The 24,340-nt window shown below is 42.3% G+C and overlaps 1 protein-coding gene and 1 long non-coding RNA gene across 28 annotated transcripts in view; one reads left to right on the top strand and one right to left on the bottom strand.

Moving 5' to 3' along the window:
* Positions 1 to 24,340, top strand: part of NRXN3 (neurexin 3) — a 1,019,675-nt gene that overhangs the window by 544,960 nt on the left and 450,375 nt on the right. The gene's annotated exons all lie outside the window — the stretch shown is intronic.
* Positions 1 to 24,340, bottom strand: part of LOC308067070 — a 129,525-nt gene that overhangs the window by 68,585 nt on the left and 36,600 nt on the right. Inside the window, exon 2 of the long non-coding RNA XR_013929439.1 lies at positions 1 to 24,340. This exon is cut by the window's left edge and continues 68,585 nt beyond it; it is cut by the window's right edge and continues 26,682 nt beyond it. This is a non-coding gene — a long non-coding RNA (uncharacterized lncRNA).

Below are 24,340 nucleotides of genomic sequence, written 5' to 3'. Positions count from 1 at the left end.
GCTTAAATTCCTTTAAAAAACCTCGTCTTTAAAGATTTTGTGTAGTACACAAGAAATCTGTGGTGTGGTAACGAGGCGAACCTAGGTTTTCAATGTGTGATTTGTCAAAGGGTGTCATTGAGGCCAAAAGCTTAGTGAGATGCAGCGAGAGATGACATTTATGTAGATAATTGCTGTAACTTTGGATATTCTTGTTAACAGGGACAGGGAAATTGGAAAGGGGACTAAACCTCATGCTTTAGATCAAGGTTAGAGATTAGGATGTTACCTTTTATGTTAGAATCTGATTGCCTGGTTGCTGCCTACAGCAGAACTCCCAGCACATTTGTCGCAACGGTTGGGGCTTGGCAACTATTGCTTCTTGAGCCAGGCTGCTGCAGCACACCAAACTCTATGTTTGTGTCTCTCCTGACACTCGGGTTTAAGCAGATTACTCGTTGTCCACTCACTAGATTATCCTTTCCTCCTTCTCTCTTTTGCCTCCTGCAGATGTTGGTTGTAAATTTTCTTTCACTGTTATTACGTTGTTGTGCTATTCTCCTGCCTCAAAGTGGTTTCATTGCTCTGTGTAGCTGGTGGTACGTACACAGGTGAAACAGCATATGACAACTAACATCTTAAAATTATTATTTGCCCATTTTCATTTCCCTTTTCTTGATTGTCACTCCATATTGCGCATCTGTAGGTTTGGTTTCAGTGAGTGATCTTCTCCATGAAACAAAACCTTATTAAAATATAACTACTCAGATGTTTCTTTTAATGTAAATAGAGATTTGTTTATGTATTTAAAAGTAAGGTCACTGATTAAGTAACCTGTAGATTCTTTGGCAATCATAGTAATAAAAATATTTGTGAAGATACATTCTGTATTTAGGAAGAATTAATCAGGTTTAGAAGTAAAATCTATATGGCTCAAGGAAACACCTTTGTTATCTTTTAGAGAAAAATAAAGAATGGTGCTAGTGGGGAGAGATGTCACTATTGACAATTAAAAATCAAAGGACTTGTTTAAGACCAAAATGAAAATAAATCAGACCTAAAAACGTTGCTGCTTCTTGGACTGTATCTGCTCTGTAGATAACACAGGACATCATCTCCAGGACTGTCAATCTGAGATGTTTTTGTGAGTACAAGTCTCGGTAAAAAATAATGAAATTGACAAAAGCTACCAGACTGAACTGCTTCAGTGTCTGGAAGCCTCTCACCTCTGCAGAGCAAGGTTCATTTAAGCCCTTGATTATGGGAGAAAATTAATGTGTTGATCTCTTTCTGCCTTGTTGCTATTTCTGTGCTTATTACAACTGCAGTGATAGTTAAGTTTATTAATTTTTCTCGAGAAAAAATCCCAACTTTTCTATAATAGTAGTAGCAAATGTTACTGCAATGTTGATGGGACTGATCGTGTGAGATCCCAGATCTACACGGGGCCAAGGTGCCAAAGATCAATAATAATGGAGTTTCAGACAGATCAGAACTCGGCTCATGGAGTAGGTCCTAGGTAAACGTTGGCGGTCTCAGCAGTAGGAACATTTATATGTGACTCATTAGTGTAATAAATAGAGGAAGGATGATATATATCACAGAGCGTGACTGAAGCCAGGAGAGATGGTTTTTAAACCTTCTGCATGACCACCCATAATTTACGCTGCCTCTCTGTCTTTCCCAGCCAGTTGAATGGTCTAAGTAATAGTGGCCAACCTCTTTGAGAGATTAGGAAGCAAAATGTGTTTGTAGGCTGCTTTTGTGGGCACTGAAGGTAGTACAGATAAGCAGAACAGGTGTAGCTCTAATGATCCCATAGATGAGTGGAAAACTGGGAAGCAAAGTCAAAGGTAGCTTTTTAAATTGTTGTATGTAGGACTGAATTGAAAAGGATATTTTTATCGTTTGCGGATTGAAATAGAAAATGGAGTGTTGGAAAGAGTCAAGCACTTTTCTTTTTCTCTCCCCTATGTAATTAAAATATGCTTTAATGTATTTCTATATGTGATAGAGCAAGTGCTTAGTTGCTATTTTTACTGACTTTTTAAAATCAGGCAAATTTGAAATAGAGGGTTTCGCTTTTATAAGAAAATCTAAAGGCTTTCTTTTGAAACACTATATAGCCTTTTTTAGATTGTACTTGACATTATTTTGGCTGGAGCAGTTTGAACATGATTTTTATTTCCAGTAGTTTCAGTTAGATTGCATATACATTTTGGGGAGGTGAATGAAATACGCAATTAAATTTTGTATACCTGCATTAAGGATTATTACATGAATGGGCACTCTCTTTCTCTGTAGGAGAATGGAAAATGTAGAGGTATCCGACCTATTCTCATTCTCTGTGTGTTCAGGAAACTCTTGCTGTGATTGATGTGACCTCCTCTCAGCTTTCTGAGGAAAGGAATCTAATCAGGTTATTGTGTCTAGAATGGGCATAAACTCAAGAAGAATTAAAAGCAATAGCACTACAGTGACGTGAAAACTGTGGTCAAAGGATCATAGTTAGGGAGAAGCCATGACTGCTCTGCAAAGCATGGTGCTGCTCTCCCAGTCAGGGAAATGTTGATATTGTAGGAAACAATTAAAATTCCTTGAATATCCCTGATAAAACTACTTGGGAAGCAAAATCTTTCCACCTCTCCTGCTCCCTGGGGATTGCCAATAGACAAACTTTGTATGAAGGCATTTTCTCAGTATTTATGTCCAAAGCCAGAGTATATTGAAGGTACCGAAAAGAACTGAAATTACATAGTTTGAATTCTACCAATATGTAGTCTCAAAGGAGGGATCTGTTCAGGAACAGAGACGTTGATTCTTATTATGAAATTACCTTTTCTTGATACTGCTCTGACAACCAGTATGTGAAAAAGTCCCAGCCAACTTCCTTGTGAGTTGGTGGGTCTCAATCTAGTTGAAAAAAAGGCAGGAGTCTAATCATGAAGCTCAAGAGCACAATTGACTCCCTTTTGGGAATCTTAGGAGCTGGAATAATTAAGCAGGGAGGAAAATTAAGCAGATTTGATGTGAATTAATCAGAGTAACTTTTAAAGTTTTAATATACACCCCCATCAGTACCAAAAAAGGCCCTGCCTACTGGCCACAGCACTCATCTCCAACCCACACATGTGCTGAGAGACACAGGAGCTGATTACAATCTGTATGAATATTATTTTTAATGGCTATACTAGTCCACTTCTGAAAAATCATTAGATGCACCTTTTTATTTTTTTAATTGAAAAAAACCAAACAACAAACCAGGATCTATACAGATGACTAAAATATCAACAGTTCTTTTCTGCCTACGCAGAACTATTATGCTCAAACATTCCCAGGGAAAGTGTCTGCAGGAGATCGCAAGCAGGATTTTAACCATTCAGTTCTCTGATGTTCAGATTTCTCCGTTCATTGTTTTGCAGCTTGGGGAACGGGTTGTCAAGGTAAAATTTTCAAAAGCTCATTAAATTGCTTTGCAATAATTGAAGATTCCTTCTCTGGGTGGCCCAAAGATATGCGTATGACACTAACGCAGTCTGCCTCTCGAAATTTCTCACAACCCATCACCTTTATATCTGAGCCTCTTGGGTTAATGAGTTTCCTGCTCGTCAGGGCTGCGAAGGCCAGGGAAATGAAAGGAGTCTGTTAAGAAGTTGAGTAACAAAGGGAATATGAAATGTGCCCCAGAATGGGGTCTGTGGAATGAGTCGGGAAAGGGAAGGTTGAAGATGGTACCATGGCTCTCCATTTCCTCTAGCATGTGTCGCCTATTGACTGCCTAGTTGGTGGAGTGCTTTTACGTCTGGATTTTTTAATCTTCCACGTTTTAGAGACAATTAAAGGAGGTTTGCTTTTGGCTCTAACGGTGAAAGTCTGTGCTTGTCATACACTTGGGTTTTAGCAGAAGGTTCTGTTATGTGTTGTTCAGAAATAGTTACAGAAAGGTTTTAGAGCTGTTAAGGTGTTTCTTCAGTCTCAAGTATGTTCCTTTTGTGTGTTGTACGTACACATTTTATTTGAAGAGAATCTCTCTGAAAGCCAGTGTGTTTATACATTCCTGGGGAGGCGGCTCATTGCCTTCTCAACCCAGATGCGCCACTGCAGCTATGCCAAAGGCTGATGCAAGCTGATCTGGATTAGCTGCTCAGTGCCAGTACTTGGGCAATAGTATCTTAGATTAGCTGGAGTAGAGAAGCCACAAGGGAGTCGCTATCTGTGAAATCCTTTGAATGAGGTATCTCTGCAGGTCCCTAGTTCTCTGTTGCTCTTGTTATCCTCCTCTGTAGTTCCTGTTTCAAACTGGGATGGCTCCAAAAATTACCATCCTGCTCCGTTCCGCCAGACTGACCCCCACATGCGGGCTCATTAAGCCCCAGCTTGCTTATTGTTTGCGTTCTCAAGACTAATGCAAGTCGAGGGAGACATAGGTGCTTGGCTTTGGCTCAGAATGCCGAACAAACAGCTGACTGGTTTCTAACTAACTCATTTAAAAGAATAAAAGTGAACTCTGTTTTTAACATTAGCTTGCTCCAGCAGCAATTTTTCCAGGGCGTTTGTCTCTGTTGGGTGGAAATACAGAGCAAGGATGAGTGCAGTTAAGAGCTTTGGTGTCTGTACTTTCAGGCATTTGATAGTGATACTGGAGGGGAATAGTAATCCCTGACCTAATTAGCCCCACAGAGAGAGAATCCCAGATTTCCTGTGCTACAGCGTGGCAAATGAGGGCCTGTATGTGGCAAACCCTACAAAGCAAATATGGCAGGCAAGGGCAAACAAGTATTGCTTTTCGTAACGGTAGAGAAAGCAACAAGATATTTGGTGACATACTATGCTGCTGAAAATTCCCATTTTCAGGTCCATTCCTGAAAGGAGACCTTCCCTTCATGTCCCTCTTTCGCACCCATGCGCATACAAACAAATTCTTTTGAAAATGGAAAAGAAAGCAAATCTAGCCTGCTGTTTCTCCAACCCCTCCCTGGAGGGCAGGATGGTAAAGTGACGCAGCCACAGGCTTACAGCCAGCACTTACTCTTCCCCCGGATTTCAGTGTGGAAACCCTCAGCTTGATGTTTCCTGAAGTACCTATATTCTGAGCACCTGTATGGGAAAAGATGCAATCGTTACAGTTTTGTGCAATGTAAAGTTTGCATGTGATGCAAAACCAAGGAGATTATTGTTTTTTCTTGATTTTATTTTAAGAGCATGACCTCAATGCAGTTCCACACTGTTGAGGAAGTGCAACATGTTCGCAAACTTCTGTCAGTTGTAATGAAATTATGGGCAAGAATCAGTGGGAGGGCCAACAAGGTGGATACCTGGCGGGAGTCTGTTATAGACCACCCAGCCAGGGTGAAGAGGCAGGTGAAACATTCTACGAGCAGCTGGGAGAAATATCATGATCCCTTGTTCTCCTGGGGGACTTCAACTTACCAGATGTCCACTGGAAGTACAACACAGGGGAGAGGAGACTGTCTGGGAGGTTCCTGGAGTGCGTGGAAGAGACCTTCCTGGCACAGCGGGTGAGGGAGCCAGCCAGGGGAGATGCCCCACTGGACCTGCTGCTTACAAACTGGGAAGGGCTGGTGGGTGGCGCGGTGGTCGGAGGACACCTTGGGCGTAGCAGCCACAAGATGATAGAGTTTTCAGTTCTTGGAAAAGTAAGGAGGGGGGCAGCAGGAGCGTTACCTTGGACTTCAGAGGGCTGACTTTGGCGTGTTTGGGAGCCTGGTCAATGGAGTCCCTTGGGAGACAGTCCTGAAGGGCCAAGGGCCCCAGGAAGGCTGGATGTCCTTCAAGAAGGAAGTTTAAAGATGCAGGAGCAGGCTGTCCCTGTGTGCCAAAAGACGAGCCAGTGGGGAAGACCAGCCTGGATGAAGAGAGCTTTGGCTGGAACTCAGGGGAAAAGGAGAGTTTACCACCTTTGGCAGATGGGGCAGGCGACTCAGGAGGACTATGAGGATGTCAGGAGGTTTTGCAGGGTGAAAATTAGAGAGGCGAAAGCACAGCTGGAACTCAGGCTGGCCACTGCCGTAAAAGACAACAAACAATGTTTTTACAAATGCATTAGAAACAAATGAAGGGTCAAGGATAACCTGCACCCTTTATTAGATGTGGCAGGCAACACGGCCAAAAAGGATGAGGAAAAGGATGAGGTACTTAATGGTTTCTTTGCCTCAGTCTTTAATAGCAAGACCAGTTACCCTCAGGGTACTCGGCCCCCTGAGCTGGAAGACAGGGATGAGGAGCCGAATGAAGTCCCCACAGTCCAGGAGGAAACAGTTAGTGACCTGCTGCTCCACTTAGACATGCACAAGTCTATGGAGCCAGATGGGATCCACCTGAGGGTACTGAGGGAGCTGGCAGAGGAGCTCACCATCATACGTCACTCTGTCATGTATGGACAGTCCTGGCTAACTGGGAAATTCCCAGCAGACTAGAGGTCAGCCAGTGTGATGCCCATCTACAAGAAGGGCAGGAGGAAGGAGGATCTGGGGCACTACAGGCCTGTCAGCCTGACCTTGGTGCTGGGGGAGGTTATGGAGCAGATTGTCCTGAATGTCATCATGCGGCATGTGCAGGACAACCCTGGGATCAGGCCCAGCCAACACAGGGTTTGTGAAAGGCAGGTCTTGCTTGATGAACCTGATCTCCTTCTGCAACAAGGTGACCCACCTAGTGGGTGAGCGAAAGGCTGTGGCTGGTGTCTACCTGGACCTTAGCAAAGCCTTTGACACTTTCCCACAGCATCTCCTGGAGGAACTGGCTGCTCACGGTTGGGCTGGTGTGCTCTGCGCTGGGTGAGAAGCTGGTGCCAACCCCGGGGCGGTGGGGAACGGGGTCACATCCCGCTGGCGCCGGGCACACGGGGTGTCCCCAGGGCTCCGTGCTGGAGCCACCCCGTTCAGTGTCTGTATCGATGATCTGGGCGAGGGGACCGAGTGCTCCCTCAGTCTGTTTGCAGACACCAAGTTGGCAGGAATGTTGATCTGCTGGAGGGTCAGCAGGCTCTGCAGAGGGATCTGGACAGGCTGGACTGACAGGCTGAGGCCAATTGTATGAGGTTCAACAAGGCTCAGTGCCTTGTTATGCCAGAAGAGGTTTAAACCGGATATTAGGATTAAAAAAATCACCAAAAGGGTGGCCAGGCATCAGAACAGGCTGCCCAGGAAGGTGGTGTAATCGCCATCCCTGGAGGTATTTAAAAAACGTGTAGATGCGGTGTGTAGGGACATGGTTTAGAGATGGACTTGGCAGTGCTGGGTTAACAATTGGACTTGATGATCTTTAAAGGTCTTTTCCAACCTAAATAATTCTATGATTCTAAATATTCCAGAGAAAAAGCCATTTATTTTCCCACCTTCTCACAGTTGCAGATTTGCTTTATTTTAAGCCTCTTCTCAGAGACAGACGGTTGAGTCACACTGAGGCTTATCAGTAACAGATTAGGAAAAAGAATAGGGTGCTCAAATGGGCCATCTTTCTCACCTGGAGTGGGGGTGTTAGTATCAATTATTTGTCTGCTGAGGAAACATCAGTGGGAAAGGACAATTGCTGTCAAGAGTAGACGCTGGAAAGGACCTTTTCTCCCTGATGCAAAGTGAGGCCAAAGCCCTCAGCATTGTCTGCCAGCAGACAGTGGAATTGACTGTGGCAAATCCAGAGCTGGATTATTGAAAACAAAATCTTGGTTCTTGGAGAGACAGGCTGAGGTAGCATCTCGCCATTGGGTTGCTGAAGAGGGAGGAGTTCAGATCTAGAAATTGGGAAAATGAGCAAATGATCCCAGAGTAGCAGCTTCTTGAAGATTTAGTGATGCATCAGATTTTGGTAGTATGATCAGATGGCTGTGAAAGCAAACAGAAGTCTGTGTCTGAAACTATGGCCTTTGCTCAGCAAAGTCACCTTGTCTCGGCGTTCTGTGGCAATGTTTCAACATGTTTATAAGATTTGTCCTACTTGCCTGTGAATGTGTTTTACTACTGGAAGATCGTACCTCTATAACCATGCCTTCTTTCAAGGCACAAGAGCCTGTCATGCAGTATCCTTTTCCCTGCATGCATAAATCTTTTACTTTTGCTATAAAAACATTGTTCAGAAATGAAAAACTTATCTTATGATACTCTAAACATCAGTGGGGCCCCTACAGGTTTGTTTTCAATTGCTTTTTCCATTCTTGCGTATTTTAATTTTAAGTGCCCTTAGCGATAGGTTCTTAGCCTCTGAGAAATGACACTGTCACTTTGTATTTGTGATCCAGTTTTGAGGTTCTGTGACAAACATAAAGAATAAAGAGTAATTTCATAGCATTGTCTCACTTTCAGGAAGATTTCCATGCTCTTGAGCCTAAATTTTTCTGCTTTTATTTGATTTTTATCTTTCTGAATAGGTTCTTCTATGTTTCCTGTGCATCTCATGTTTGTAGATTTCTGTTTCTCTTCTTAGTCAGCATTTGTACAGGTTTTTCATATTCAAATTTGAAACTGTCTTCCTAAATCAGTCTAAGACAATTACAGATTTTCTTCATGTCTATTCCTGCTTAGCATTGCCCAATGGAGCTTTGCAATATTTGGTGGGCAGTCTGAAGAAAAATGAAGAAGGAAATGTCAGAGCCAAACCCACTAGCTAAGTAGAAATGAATGATTAGTCCTTTAGATACTTTCCAAAGCTTTTCTGTGTTGCAAAACAAAATTAACCAGGTTAGAATTCTATGGGGAAATCAGGATTTTGTGTAAGATTTAAAAAATTTACTCCTTTCTGAATTCTACTGACGTGAACATACTTTCAATACACTTTCTCTGTGTACAACAAATTACTGTATGTCTAATATATATAGTATATTTTATATAGTATTTTTTGTCCTGTTCTTATATTTTGATCGTAAGTCACTGTTCATCCACAATTTGAGTCATTCTGGCCCAAGCATGGGATAATTTTAAATGATACCTATATTCTAAATTCCTTTCAATGTACAGTAATCTATTAGTGTCAGCAGAATTTGAAATTAAATGTACGTACGTGAATCATGCACTGGTTCTGGTTGTCTTAAAATCTAAAATAACACTTTCCTGCAATGCTATTTCTGGGACTGTGTTTTTTCTTTGTGGAAGCCCCTTGCAAAGCTTTACGAACAGTATTTTTTTTCTGTCATTGTGGCACAAAACATTATGACTGGTTAGTGGCAAATTATAGCAAAAGAAAGAATATTGTCTGCAGGGGAATTTTATGGAGCTGAGAATATATTTACCCAAAGAGGATTTTAGTCAGACCACTGAAATTCTTGCACTGTGCTTATGCTAGATCACATATATTGGACTCTAATGTTTTGTGGTGTTTGTGATCATTTTTGAGTGCTGCATTCAGGACTGCTCCAGCTGTCTGGAATTTGTTCCTCATGAAGTTCCCTACTGGTGGGGTGCATCACAGGCCTCTTCAAATCCAGTTTAGTTCTACTTCTTTCAAAAAAGTATCTTCAGTGGTCACACACGTAAGGAGGCTTGGTTCCCACTTGCAGTGTGACGGTTCTGCCCATCCTTGCCTCCCGTCCTTTTTTCCATCTCCCTGTCTGAGCCTTCGTATTTCTCTCTCCGTGCTGATTTCCCTGTAAACTCACATTGGGATGCAGGATGGAAACCCCTGGGGGTGTAAATCCCAAGCCAAGGCAGAGTGAGACAAACACTGCTCCCGCACCCTTACTGCAGCCACTGCTTTGATTTCTAGATGAAAATGGCTCTTTTGTAGTAGACCTTTACCGCCTTTGACTCCTTTTCAAACCCCAGCATCTTTGTCTTTGGCCACGGTGACACAGAGTTGTGTGGATCTGAAGTGTTGAACTGCTCGGTTTCTGGTGCTCTCTACCAAGGTATATGATAAGTACTCAACAGACTTGACTTTAAGTGTCTGTATTGAATCTAATTAAAAAAAAAAAAAAAAAAAAAAAAAAAAAAAAGCATAAGAATTCAGGTTATTTGGGGAATAATAATATTACTTTATTTTTTGTTTTTTCCTCCCTTAGCTTTGTAGTTGGACACATGGTTACTAAGAGAGTCTGGCTTTACAGCTGGAGCAATTTAAAAATAGTTTCAATTAAAAAGATGTGAAAAAACATAAAAGTATCACAAACGTTCAGTTTTCTTAATAAAACCATGAAATTTACAGAGGCCGGGATGGTGCAGTTGGGTATAAAGATTTTGCTGCTGGTCAGTTGATACAGGCTTCCTTAAATCACTCTGGGCTTTTCTAGTTTATGTCCATATCCAGCTTGTACCAATAAAACCTTATATACCATACCGCCCCAATATTTTGTTGTTATTCCATAATAAAATTATGAACTTCACCTAAAATATTCTCCAAATTTCTCCATCTGGACCCTGTTACCAGAGTGGCTGGCAGTGATTCAGTGTCTGTAAGGGTTCCATAACACTGAAGTAAGGAGATGCGATCCACCCCTATTTTACAGGTAAAGAGGGGAGCCATAGGGGTCTAGTGACTTTCCCGAAGTCACGTACTGAGTCAGAGACAGATCCCCCATATGTTGGGCAGGCAGCCTAATGACTGAGACATCCCTCAATCCAGTGGAGTTTGTGACCTAGATGAACACGTTCGGTGCATCTGGCAAGGCATCAGCCCTGTTTCTGCTGGGTACATCTGTAATGTTTGGCTGTCTTGCTGGTATTTTGCCTCTGCGTGCATCTGGTAAGCTGGCAGGTATGCAAGCGTGGCCATTGCAACTTTCTGGAACAGGTATCAACCCACAGTTAAGGTTTCAGTGAGTTGTGCATTATAATACCCTTGCAGAACCGAGCTGGGTTAGCAGCAGTAGCTGCAGCGAGTTTGCAGAGCACTTTGGATAATGGAAATCTGCCATAAGCTGTGCTGTCAGTAGGTAGAAAAGGTCAGCTGTGTATTCTGTTGAAGAAAGAAAATTGTGGTAAAGGTCAGAAGGATTAAGACATTTTCATTCTGCTTCAATCTGCCAGTTCCTCTGGTTCTTTACTGCAGCACATGTTTTATGGAGTATGGTATATAATTAGAAAGCTGAGAAACCCAGCAATGAAAGCCCATCTCCAATTTTTATCTGTAGCCCTTCAAGCTGGAATTAAGGAAGGAAAGGAGGCTTTTAATACTACCCCCTCTCCTCCCTCCAAAAAAAGCAAGCTATGGAGCACAGTGTGCTTTCAATAACCTAAGCGATGTTAATCTGTAGTGAAACGCACTTTGTTATTGAACACAGCTCTATAATTGAATACTGAAATCACAGCACTGGCTTTATTCTATAGTGTGCTTTAGGCTTCTCTTGACAGCCAGTGGATTTATTCTTATTTTCTTGTAAGTAATGTCCTTAAGATGTGCTGCTTTTTGTTAATTATGTGTCCTTAATAAATGCAAGGAGACGGTACGTTGTCTAATGCAAGGTTATAATATAACAAATCAGTGCATATTTGCAAGGGATTCCCAAAGAAGCTGCATATTTGAAATCTAAGGAAATCCTCTGTTTTTCTCTACATAACGAGTCTCTGGAACTCACTGCTGTGCAGTTTTGGGGAATCCTAAGTGTGTTAGAAATGTTACACAGAACACGATGTAAGTTATGACCAAACTCTCACTAAGGGAAGTTGGTTAGAAAACCTTACAAGAAATGCAAAATTCAATACTTTAGAATATAAACAAACCATCAATTAAGAAGGTAATATATATTTAGGCCAGATACTCAGTAACTGCATACTCCATGCAAAGCTTAACCAAAATTTCAAACCACTTGTTTTCAATATTCACTAGCTTTGATCTGCTAACAGGTGCCTGTGCATTTGCTGGCATTGATATGAGCCAAAGCGTCTGTCTTTTTTCTTTTTTTCTTATAATGATATAATTACTAAATAATGGAGTACGTGATATATATCTCTTCTTACTGTAGCTGACTGCCTCTCTGAAGAAGGGGTTGGCACTTTCAGGGTGCAGTAGGAAAGGCAGAGTGTTTGCCAGGGTAACGGGGCTGTGGTGAAGAGCACAGCTCCACAGTGACCCAGGTGGCTGCAAGTTGCTGTCTCTCAACAGCAGCAGAGATACCTGCAGCAGCACGGAAGAGGGAACAATAAGAGCTAATGAAAGGAGCAAATGAGCTTCATAAACTCAAGGTTTAAACTTGATGGTGTAGTCCTTAGGGACTAGTGGATGCATTGCTCGGCAAGAAAAATCTTTGTTTATTAAAATATAAAGATGGAAATGTAAATGGCAGAGGAATCTGAGCCTCTGTCCCTAATGTTTTCTGGTGGTCCCCTTTACATCCACTGCTTCTGCCACGGAGTCTTGTCTTGCAGGAGCATTCCTATGCAGCTTACACTGGTGGTCTCCTGAGCAGAAGTCTGCAAAATGGAGTCCAGGGTTTTGAATACAAATACTCGCCGTGAAATACCTGTTGCTGGCATTGCTGTGTGAGTGGTACCTTCCTGGGAACTTGTGCCACACATTGCTACCAAGATTCAGGGGCAGCTTTTTCCTCCTACTTTGAGCAGCTCCTCTCTCAATGATGTATAGGAGCCATATAGTAGAACCTGTAGCTGTGCATGCTTTCTTTGTTTTGGCCCACTGCTAAGAGGAAGGAGAAGGTGACTGAGCACCTGTCACTCATCCAGCTCTTGGTCTGGCACAGGCAACAACAGATCTAGCTTTCCTGACTAAACCTGATCTTCCAGCTAACTGCTTTGTTCATACTTCTGTTAATCTTTTGTACTGACTGTTGCGACTTTCTTCCTTTGGATTTCCTTGAGTGCAGCTCATTCAAGTGGCTGCTGAGGTAGCAACCTGCAGCCATTTCTGTATTTGTGCCTATCTTGCTCTCTCCACATTTCTTTCTGAACTGCCAGTGTTTTAACATTTCGTGCTCAAATCATACCACTTGTCACCCAAGGCGCCGCAGAATTATTTTCTTGCTTCCATTTCTGCTGAAGTGCTTCCTGTGATTCCTGTCCAGCCCTCATCAGGCTTTAGTACCATCATATCCTTTTTTCACTCTTCTGTTGTTACCTCTTTAAGAGCCATTTGGCAGGAATGCCTTGCCTTGCCCTGTCTTTTTGGTGTCTGAAACACCACTTTCAGCTCATTCAAGTATTTTCTGGCAGGGGCCTTCCCATATGCTCTTTTTTCCTAAGTAGATCATTAGGAATAAGAGAACTGCAGCAACATGTGTGAAAGGGGAAGTTTCTGGACAAAAGTAGTTTAGAGCCCACTTATCTTCCCATTTATTATACCTTGGGAATTTATTTCTAGTTCACGCGTCACTGGGCTATATAGCAGATGAAAAAGAATTTTTGCTATAAATTGCTCAGTGATGCCACCTTTGCACTGAAGTATTTTTGGCTCACATGAGCTAAGGGTAAGTTTGCAAGGTCTTTTGCTGACAAACATGCATTTGGAATTACCTTGTATTTGGCCAGGTTTGTGAGTAAAGAGGGTGGTCTGGAAGTCATATAACGGGTCCTGTGCTTGAAAAAATACTCTTAGCCTCTCAGCAGCTATTCAGCTTCTGGGAAGAAGTTGGAGCAGTCAGTAAGCAAGTCCCTCCATGCTTTGGATTCAAGAATCATATAAACATACGCTTCAGCAGAGATAGCCCTAATGAAATAGGAGAGGCTTATGTGGGTAGCCCACAGAAGAATGTGGACTCACCAGATGGGGTTGGTGGGACAGGAAGAGTGACTGCGGCTCCCTGGTAGGAGTCGTGCCTGGATGCTCTGTAGGGGGTTCAGCTAACCTGTGCTCATGGTTGTGGGTGATCTATTAGGTGTATTGTTCTCTGGGAGATAATGTTGAAACAATATATTTTAACATTCTGGCCAGTTTGGATTAATTTCCTGTGTTAATTTCCCCTTGCTGTATCTTTGAAAATACACGTTTTACTCTATTTCTGGCTATAAATCCTCAATAATGTTGTTTTTGTGGCATTGAACAGTGGCTGTACCCGTCCCAGAAGTGGCTGTAGTTTATTGTTAAGTGAAGGAATTTGTGATCAGATTCTCGCTTGTTCAAGATGATGGCAGCTCCGTTATTAATGGAATTACATCATTTTAGGATGTACGAGAATTTGACCCTTTGTAAGCATACAAACAGCTTACATTAAAAGGGTGAACGTGGTAGACTTATAAGGAACCATTTGGATAAAAGAAGCTATGGGAAGTATGGTTGCTTTCTTTGCAGTTTTAGTAAGATATTGCCACATTTGATGAATGACCTCATATTCAGGATAATTTTGTGTGATTCTAGTGTGCCCATTCATCAGAGAGTGCTTTGCAGCTGTGTGGGACAGCGTCGCTGCCTACAGGTGCAGTGTGTAATGGTGTTTGCTGCTGCCCAAATGCTGAAGCTACAGGATGCAGCAATTATTTAAAAATTATGCTGAAAAAAGGAGAACAGGAGTACCCTGAAGACCCTGATTCATACTGAGAATTTTGTTACAGAGTAATTCATGGGGATTATGTCATGAATTTTGGATTCGCAGGAAGCAGAGAAGTTGTACCAATGCATTAAAATAAAATCTTTATATTTGCTATTTTGTCGATGAACCATTCCTTAGTGTGTTTTTGCCTTTAAATATTGTCTGGTGTTTTTTTTTATTTATTTTTATTCTGCTCCTACCACATGTAGCATAGGGGAAGCCATTTTCTTACTGGGGTATCAGCATACCGAACAGTTGTGTGTACGTATTTCTCTTTCATATCCCTAAATTGAAGGACCCAGCATCAGTTTCGGAAGATGTTACTGAATTCTACTTGGTAACATTTAGTAAACAGATATACCCTATTGACATGTTTAATAAATGTGGTTGGCATTGACAAAGTATGGGGCCTATTTCGCTTGCATCGCATACATTTAAACACGCAAATAGGTGGCGGTGGGAGGATTACCCTGGTACAGAGGTGGTGTGGTTTAACCCCAGCAGGCAGCTAAGCTGCTTGCTCAGTCCGCCCTGGTGGGATGAAGGAGAGAATCAGAAAAGTGAAAAAAAATCATGGGTTGAGATAAAGACAGTTTAATAGGTAAAGAAAAGCTGTGCACTCAAGCAAAGCCAGCCCATGCATTCCTTCCCCGCTGCCCGTGGCAGGGGGTGCTCAGCCATCCCCAGGGCAGCAGGGCTCCAGCACATGTGATGGGGACTGGGGAAGACCAACGCCATCGCCCCGAACATCCCCCTTCCCTCTCCTCCCCCCGCTGTATGTGCTGAGCGTGAGGCCACAGGGTGTGGGACACCCCTGGGCTCAGCGGGGGCGGCTGTCCCGGCTGTGCCCCCTCCCAGCTCCTGGTGCCCCCCAGCCTGCTCGCCGGGGGGGAGGGGGGAGGGGCAGAGCAGCCCCTGGCGCTGTGTCACCCTGCTCAGCAGGCACCGCAGGACCCCGGGGACAGCGCTGGTCACAAATCCAACACGTGGCCCCATGCCGGCTGCTGCGAAGGAAACTTTGTCCCGGCCAAGACCAGCACAAGAAGGAGCTCTTCTTTTTTTAATTTGACTACTGCAACCTTACATCGATTCCATCATTTCTTCTGCTGGAGACTAAGGGTAGAGGAAGGGAATATGGGCCAGGTCAGCTGCCACAGTTGTTCACTGGGTGCATTTGGCGGTTACTGTATTTTTTTTTTTTGTCATAAATAGCACCAGGAAATCAGTGAAGAAAGGCAGTGGCTACATTTGTGACCCTCCTCTGATATGGGCAGTGCCCTTTTCAGCTGCAACTGGAAATCTGGGCCAATTAGTGCAGTACATTGTTGAGAATGTCATATATTTGTGATGGATTATAGCAGGTCTTGCATGGGCAATAATATTTTACAGTCAAGAATACAGATGCCTAAACTTAGGCCCTTGAATCTGTTTTCAAGCACCTAAAGATGTGGCCTGATTTTCAAGTTTTGAGCATTTTATAGCTCTTGGCAATTTCAGCACTTCTGAGAATGAGGCCACTTCTATAGATGCTTAAATATGGATTTTGGAATGCCTAACTTTGGACATCTATTTTTGAAAATCTTGGCCTACATTTGTGGAGAAAATCTTAATCGTGAAAAGATTCCTGTAAGATTTTCCTTGTGCAGGTGCATGCACAGATATACATGTGCATGGATAGGTACTTGGCACCAGGAGCAAGCTCTCATGGCTAGTGCTAGCCTGGCCTTGCTGGATGTCAACTCATTTCTCCCTAGCAGCCCCTTTCCCCACCTTAATCAACACTTATGATTCTGGGGCTGTCATCAGTGGGTGTAGCTTTGTGCTTTTGTTGTCAGTAATACTAATGCCAGTGCATGCATGTTATGCCTGTGGATAAGTAATGAGAGAATTAGGCCCAGGAAATGGGAATGTCATTGTAGTAGGTGTTCATTAGCTTTTGCTTAACTTGTTAGGAATCTTGCTTGCAAAATCCATTGAACACCCAAATAATTTGCTAGCTCTTTCCTTACTGTACTGCCACGAAGAAATCATTGTACTCAAACATGCATGCAAAGTGCTCCTGCCTTGAGACAGCAACAGTCCAAATGAAATCTCTGTCAGGAAGAAAATGGGATGCAGTTATGTTGCTTCAATTTGCATCCCCTCCCTCAGATGTTACAGTAAGAATCCCATGACTTCTAACGAGCTGATTTATTTAACTGGGATCTGCATCCTGTGAGGAACTTTGAGAGGAAACATAAGGGTTCCCCTGCCTTTTACATCTGCATCTGTTAAAACCTTAATTGATGTTTTGAGCCGATGTGTTTTGGTTCAGATACTACTGGAACTGTTCCGAGTGTTTGTACTATATGTGGGTCAAATTATCAAAATCTTTCCAAGATTTAAAAATCATAAGTATTTTCTTTTTAAATCCCCATCCTCCTGGAAGCAGTCTTTTGGCAATTTGCATTTAAAAGAAATAGATGGCAAAGCATCTACGACATCAATTTCAATCTGAAATACAAACTACTGTGATTTTTCCAGCTCAAGGGCCTGTCTGCAACCCCAGAAAATATACACAATCTTTAACAAGTCAAAGGTATTTTTGAATATAAGGTGTTCCCTGATGGGCTAGCTCTGCAAGTAGCTAAGTGCCTGTGTAATGCTATGGGAGCAGCCTCGTTCTTCCTTCTCTCCCCTAATAGCTTTTCTTAGAAGCCGGAGGTTTTACCAAACATAACTTCTTTCTTACATGCGTGCATATTAATAATAAGGCAATACTATCTACAAAGATCTCACTGAGAAAAAACCTATAACATATACAGCATGTAAGTGAGCATGCATGTAGTGAAATGACCTGTAACAACAGTTCCTCTAGTTGTTGTACTTCCATCCCTAACTAATGCAACACATACTCCAACACACATCCATTGCTGCCGTTCCCTCGTCTCTGAACTCCTTCCTCTCCGTTACTGCTGTTGTGGCTGCAAGCCTTTTATTTGAAGAGCGAGAGGAGTGCATGACTGTAGCTGTGCGCTGCACTGGTGGTTAGAGTGAACTCTCTAAATTTGCCTGCATCATCGTTTTCACCTTTGGTGGGGGAGTGTCTTACGTTTCTTCCATTCGCCTGAGGTTCTGACATGGCCTCCTCTTAAATCAAGCTTGAAGGGAAATTGATTGAAAAGAAAAGACCATTATGGGAAAACAATTTGTTCCCTTCCCCTTGACAGAAGGCAGAGTTTTGTCTATACTGTGGAATAAATATTAGCTGGCTGTTTGCTTTAAGAAGTGGAAGCTACTCATTTTCCTATGATGGCTTTGATCATCATTTAAAATGGGATTTTTCTTCTGCTGTGTACAGTCATTTACCGTCAGACCACGTAGCAAGCACCAGATACCCCATGCCCTGCTGAATACCCACTGATTTTTCTGTCTTGCATGTGCATACGCACAAATACCCCTGCATGTATGTACAAACCTACACAGGGGAAACCACTTTCCAGACATTTTTTTTGCTGCTTTATTCCTCTTTATTTGGCCTTAACTGATCCAGTAGTCTTCTGCACCGTGATGTCTGAGGAAATGCAGCCTTGTCTCTTGGTATCCTTTAGTGTCCATTCCTTCATTTGGCTACTGGAGTGGTCCTCTTTGGCTAGATGTGGCCAAATACTGTTACTGTTCCTCAGACACAATCGATTTTAAGTGTCTGGGATTTCTTTATTTATTTTATTTTTAAGTTTTGTAAGGCTAAGACCTTGTGCCAAGGCTGTTGATTGCTGTATAAGACTTAGTCTTTTGAAGGGCAACTCTGGAAAAATGCTGCCATTGAAAGAAATGCTCTAGGTTCTCAGCCGTGCTCCTGGTCAAGTCTAGCAACCATGGAAATATTATCAGTTATTGCCTGGGCCCTCATACAGGGCTTCGGAGGCCAGATACTACCACAATTAGCACTTGAGAAAACAATTAAGGACATATTGGACAGCTCTACAGTTTGGCCAATAAAAGCCTGTTGTGATCAATCAAGAGCCCTAGAAAGAAGATCACAAAATGAAAAAGTGGTACTTTCCAGCAAATCAGGCACCTACTTTGCCTGTAGTATGACGGGTAGGTGACCCAGTGGGTCCTTTCTCCAGGGGAGAGAAAAGGGGAAGGGCTCTGGGAAGACCGAGGGTAGATGGAAGGGGCTGAAGAGTATGACTAGGAGAGAGTGCTGTCCTCAAGGAGCTTGGAGCGTGGCAGCAAGGCTTCTCTGTCAGGGACAGAAGGATAAGATTCAGAGTGCCAAGCTGAAAAGCCAGGCATCCTTTATCGCGACAGGGTAACAATTTGCCCTGCCTTCTGCAGGCTTTACAAAAAGATGCGGCTGCATGGGACAGATATGCAGAGGGAACTTGGAAATCCTTGGCATGTGGAAGGAAATGCTAGCAGGGTCTTCTTCCTACCGTGCGCAAGTTTTGCAGGGACTAGTATACTCTGAGCTCAAACAGCTCACAGTGCTGGATGCACGTGTATTAACAGTTCTGCAAGTCCGGTCTGTTTTCCCCATAACGTTTTCCTCCCTGTCTTTGAGCAGTGGCCTTGTTTGTAGGTTGTATATCCTGGAGTGTTTCTGCTGGGGCGCTCAGCTGTAATTCTAACTGTTTGCAGAGTATCATTGGTAATTTCTATGTAAATTTGCTCAGGGTAGCAATTGAGCAGCTTTCTGTTGACAAATGAAGGAACATCTTAATAGCAGAGAGGCTGCTTAAGTCTCTTTGGAGGGAGCTGAAGTGGCACCTTGAAGGTCATTGGAGAATCCAGTTACTGTGATGTGGCTAAGGGGAGCCCTCTGGAATGTCCTGGTGGACTTGGTACTGCTGTTTCTCAATGAGGTCTCCACCCTGCCAGCTTTGCAAGTTGGTCACTAGGGTGGAACCTTTCAGCCTGCCATGATGCTTTAAAATAGCTATGAGCTTCAGACGGAGGGGCGGGAGGAAAGAGAGAAAGAAATCTTTAGAATTTGAACTTTTACTTCCTGAAAAATATTAAAGGAGAAATGCTGAGAGGACTCATTGTAAACAGAAGTTTCAGTGGAAGTAGAGTGGTTTCACCTGTGGCCTTGAGCCTCCTTAGAGAGCCAGTGACTGACTTGCTTTAAGTGTGAAATTGCACTAGGATAGAGATATACAGGTGTGACCTCTGCATCATCTCTGTAGAGTTTGCACATCATCTGACAACAGCACACATATCCTTGTCTCCTATTGTATTTTGGGGAGAAAATTTGGATAATTTCTGTTTGCCTCTTGTGAATTCAGTTCAGTTTTGCCCTCCTTGACTCTTGGGTGTACCTCATCGAGCTGTCTTTGGAACCATTGCTAAAAAACCTATAGCTGAAGTTAGAAAAGCCTCTGCAGTAGATTGAAGGCTGAGTAAACTAGAGGTTAAGTAAAGAAATAAAGTTATTTAAAATGTTTTGGAAGACAGAAGTTTATAAATTGGATCTGATTTTTTTTTCTTTTTCTTCTTTGTCCCGATGTGGATACCTTTCCTGCACTTGTGCCCTCCTGGACAACAAGTACTAGATGGTCAGATATAGATACAGATAGATATAAAAAATTGCCCAGAAAACTATTTTGTATTTTTCTTTTCCCAGTGTCAAAGTCATTAAGGAGCAGATGAGAAAACAACTTACCTTTATGGGGACTCCTGCGTCCTAGTGGAACCCTCAGATATCTGTATGCAACACTCCAGTTGCTGCTTCAACCACATTTCAGTGAAATGTGCTCAGACGCATATCAGTGCACAGAAAATAGGACAGGAAACGACAAAGCATTTTTAATTCAAATTGCTACTTACTTATCAGGTCTTTTTTTGGTCATTCCCAAATTCTTCTCTCAGCATGTTGTATGAATCTATATGACAGCATGACTTACAGCCTTAGGAATTTCCAGTCAAATGTAAGAAAACAACAAGAGCACGACAAAAAAAGGAAAAAAAGGACAGTGAAAAAAAAAGTGAGATGAACAATGTAAACTAACGGAAAGTTCCAAATTTGTTGTGATTATTTATTACACGCTTGATAAAATAAAACAAGATAATGAAACTGAATCTTGTGCAGACCCCAAAAGGGCATGGAAATGAAATAGGAGCTTTTTATAACCACCAAGTAAAACTAACAAGACACTTTTTCTGCTGAAAAGTTTGAAAAACTCCCAACATATTCCCACCCAGAGAACTTCTTTTACACCAACATGTAAGCCAAACAACAGGAGAGAGGCAGAAAGCCAGTATCTCTGCCCGGTATTTTTACTAATAGGCTGCCAAAATATATCCCCAGCCTCAGGTTTGCAGTCAGTGGTATTAATGTGGCCCTGTGATTTTCTGGGATATGTTTAACTCAACTAGCTTAACAAAAGAAAATACAAAAGAGTGAAATGTCTGAATTCTAGTTCAGTGTAAAGCAAATAGATGATAGATTATTTAACCAGTTAAATCATCCATGCAAAGGCATTTTAAAACTGATAATATAATAATGCGAGAGAAAAATAATCAGCTGAACTATCAGTTCACTTCTCTTAACTCATGTTTATTCGTGTTAGAGTCCATGAAAGTGCAAACACACAAGTGAGCAATTTTATTCTTGGAGATGTATGGTCTGGCTAGGAGGAAATTAGAACTGAACTACATTTTTGACTATATATAAAAAAAAAAAAAAGTAAAAAATCAAGGCTGGGATTCCTTAATTACATGCAATGGTGCAATTTTATTGTCAATGTTTTAGGGGTTTGTTCCTTCTGGTGTACATAGTTCTGAGATTAGAAATGCTAAGTTTATTTAAAAAAGAAGAGTGGATTGTTATTGCATCTTGCATGGAACTAGGAAATGTCTTAAATTTTCTCAAGCAGTCTACTTTGTGATCCAATTTCACAGAACAGAAGGGCTCTGATGACATTTGGAGAGAGGTTTGAAATACCTTGCTGGCATGCACATTACTGCAGTCATGACTTGACAGAGACTGTTGTGCTCAGCTGTGTGTCAGAGGGTGTGAATTACTACCAATGGTTAACGATGATTCTGCTTCAGCTCCCATGGCACACAACCACTTTTTGAGGACCTGGATGGGACTATGACTTTCTAAAAGCCCACCTGATGTGTTACAGTAAAAAAACCCAACGAAACAACTAATGGCCATGACTTCTGCAATGAACCAAATCTTTTAATACCTCTCATCAGTACATTCCTCACAAGTTTAAGCACTGACCCCATCTGCAGACTAAGGTAGCCATGATTTGGTTTTGGCTTTCCTGTTATTATGGCTGCAGGTTTGCGTAGCCGGAGTTTCAAAGCATTTATCTTGCTAGAGGTCGTCCCTTTGTTTCTCAGAAAAGTAGGAAAAAGGTTGTGTCTTATTTCACAACTGTCGATAGTGAACATTGTCCTAAAGGTCGGAATTTTTGCATGGTCATTCTGATTCCAAACATAATGAATGTATACGTCTTTTAGGTGAGTCAGTGAAGCGATGCCAAAACTGTGGTTTATTAGCTGCTAGCATCCATGCTTTTCATAGTGACAGGCTGCAATTGTGATTTAATTGTCATCTCATATCTTGATAGTGAACTAAACTTTGAAACACGGTATCCTTTGAATGTACAGACAGGTTAAATTTAATCCTTGTAGTGTCAACAGCGGGCATGGTTTGGATCCTAGTCTCCATGTCCTATGGTGACCCTTCTAGAAAGGCTGAATAAGCTTTAAGTTATTCTATTAATATTTATTGTCATGCAATGCAATACCAATACCTAGATAGTACAGACTAGGGCACGTTAGAAAAGTCTGAACTTATACTGGTGGAAAAGCCAGTGGCTGTGTGTGGGAGAGCAGGGGAGGTGCTTGTAATGCGCCTTTAAAACACAGTTGAAACTTGCTTCCATAGCTTTGTGACATGTCCCCAACGCTGCCTCCTTTCTCAGCATGTAAATGTAATAAGGAGCCTAAAATGTAGAAAATAAGGTAAGTTAAGAAAGTAGGGCATGTATTCAGTTTGAAGTTAGTGTTCTTTGTAGAATAAGAAGAAAAAGGGAAATTTACCTGTAGGGCAGTAAAAGGATCCTGTAAAGAGAGAGTGGATTACCAAGGAGAAAGGAAAATGTGAGCTCTCCCCGCTGAACAAAGAATTCAGGTTCAGTTTCTAGTGAAAACGATTTCCCTTTCAGAATATTGAGACTGCAGAAGAAGGCATTTAGTATAATTATAATAAATAGGAATATTTTTAGATGATCCAGTAATAGAGAGTTGTAATTGCAGATGAAGGATGCAAGTAATGCAGAAAGGGAAAGCTGGGAGAAAAAACAAACCAGATGGAAAGAACGTGGTCATTAGGAGAGTAAAGCCATGAGGCAAAAAGAAGCAGAGAGAAGGCAGAGACCAAGCAGTAGCTGACAGTCCCAGTGTGATGCACCATGTAATGATTTCTTCAAACTGTGGTAGCAGCAGCCAGAACAGTTCGAGGAGGCAGGTGCTCCCTGAGAGGGGTAACGCAGAGTACCCCCAACTGCTGCCTTTGCTTGTACTGGGAAAGAGAGGAATTAGGTGCTGGGGTGCCATGTGCTACCTGGGCTGCAGGTTTTTACCACCAAATGTTTTGTGGCAGCCAAGCAGCCTGGCTTTGGCTGCAGCTCTGAAGCGGGACGCTGGCTCATGGAGAGTGGTGGCCCTTTCCATAGACAACTGCCTTCCCACCAGGGATCAACGCTGCTGTTGTCATTCCAATAGCTGATGCCCTGATGGGACAGGAAGGGATGAGGGTGGTGTGCTGAAGCTCTCATGTTGACTCAGCATTCCTCATCTACTTGATTTTGCCTTTCAAATTTCAGTTTTGGCAGTTCTCCTGAGAAATCTTGAGCTAGTTTTAGCAGGAGGAGGGAAGGATTGTAAGTAAATTTTGCTGCAGCCATGTTGTACAAGAAGTTTGCTTTTGGAGAAAAAAAACATAATTTATTTTTCAACTTTTAAAAACTTCTACCCTTTTTTTTGCAGCTGCCCTTTCTCTACTTTTTCACTCCTGTTCCAGATTCTTCTTGCTGTTCCTTCTTGTCATCTTTTTCCACTTCTATACTTCTTGCTTTTTTTTACCTTCCATTTTTTTCCCCTCTTCAATACATTGCTCTTTTCTTCTCCCACTTCCTTCCCCCAGTTTCCTTCCTCCTCTGCTATATGCAATAAGTGATATTTTAAACATCTCTCAGCACTGACTGCCTGGACTGTGAAGATTGAGGATTTGCTGGCAATAGGTAATCATGTGCTAAATTGCAAGTCAGCCTGCAGGTAGCTATTGTGTTGATGAAACTTCGGTCTGGCACAGGTTGATTAGTAAGGAACAGTTCTTTTCTCTAACAGAAAAAAAAAATATATATATTTATTCTAACACAGCATCCCTCAAACAGCATCAGTCAAAAGTGTGAAACTCGGGCTGTTCTGCAGTATCTCCCAGGATCCTCACTCTCCCTGGCTGCGCATGGTGGTCCCTCTCTTTATCAGGACCTACCTTGCTGTATATTTAAATACTGGGTAGAAAAGTAGGCTTTAGCTTCACGGAGGGGTTATTTGGAAAGTGATTCAAATATAGATAGCAAATGAACCTGGAGATAGGTGGGAATACAGCAAATACGTCAGGGAATGGACAAAAGGTGACGGTTGATTTTTCCAAGTTATTTTCCTGGCTCTGTTGTTAATATTTGTGCTCCAGTTCTCCCACCTATGAAATTTCTGGGATTTTTTCTATTTCTTGTAAAGCTTTTCAAGCGCTTGTGAGGTTCTTGAGCAAAAAGCTGAAATGTGGGAAGGAGTTTAGTTTGTATCTTCATCAAGTTGCCAAGCAGATGGCTTCCACTTCTTTCCACTCAGGTCCCATTGCTGTTAAGGAAAGTGTCTCCCTGAGGTTTGGGATCATCCTTAATTTGGAGTTTGACCCCTTCC

Source organism: Falco punctatus (assembly GCF_963210335.1).
Source record: "Falco punctatus genome assembly, chromosome: 7".
Lineage (NCBI taxonomy): Eukaryota > Metazoa > Chordata > Aves > Falconiformes > Falconidae > Falco > Falco punctatus.
Note: the sequence above shows the minus strand (reverse complement) of the source record. Positions and strands in the feature narration are given on the sequence as shown.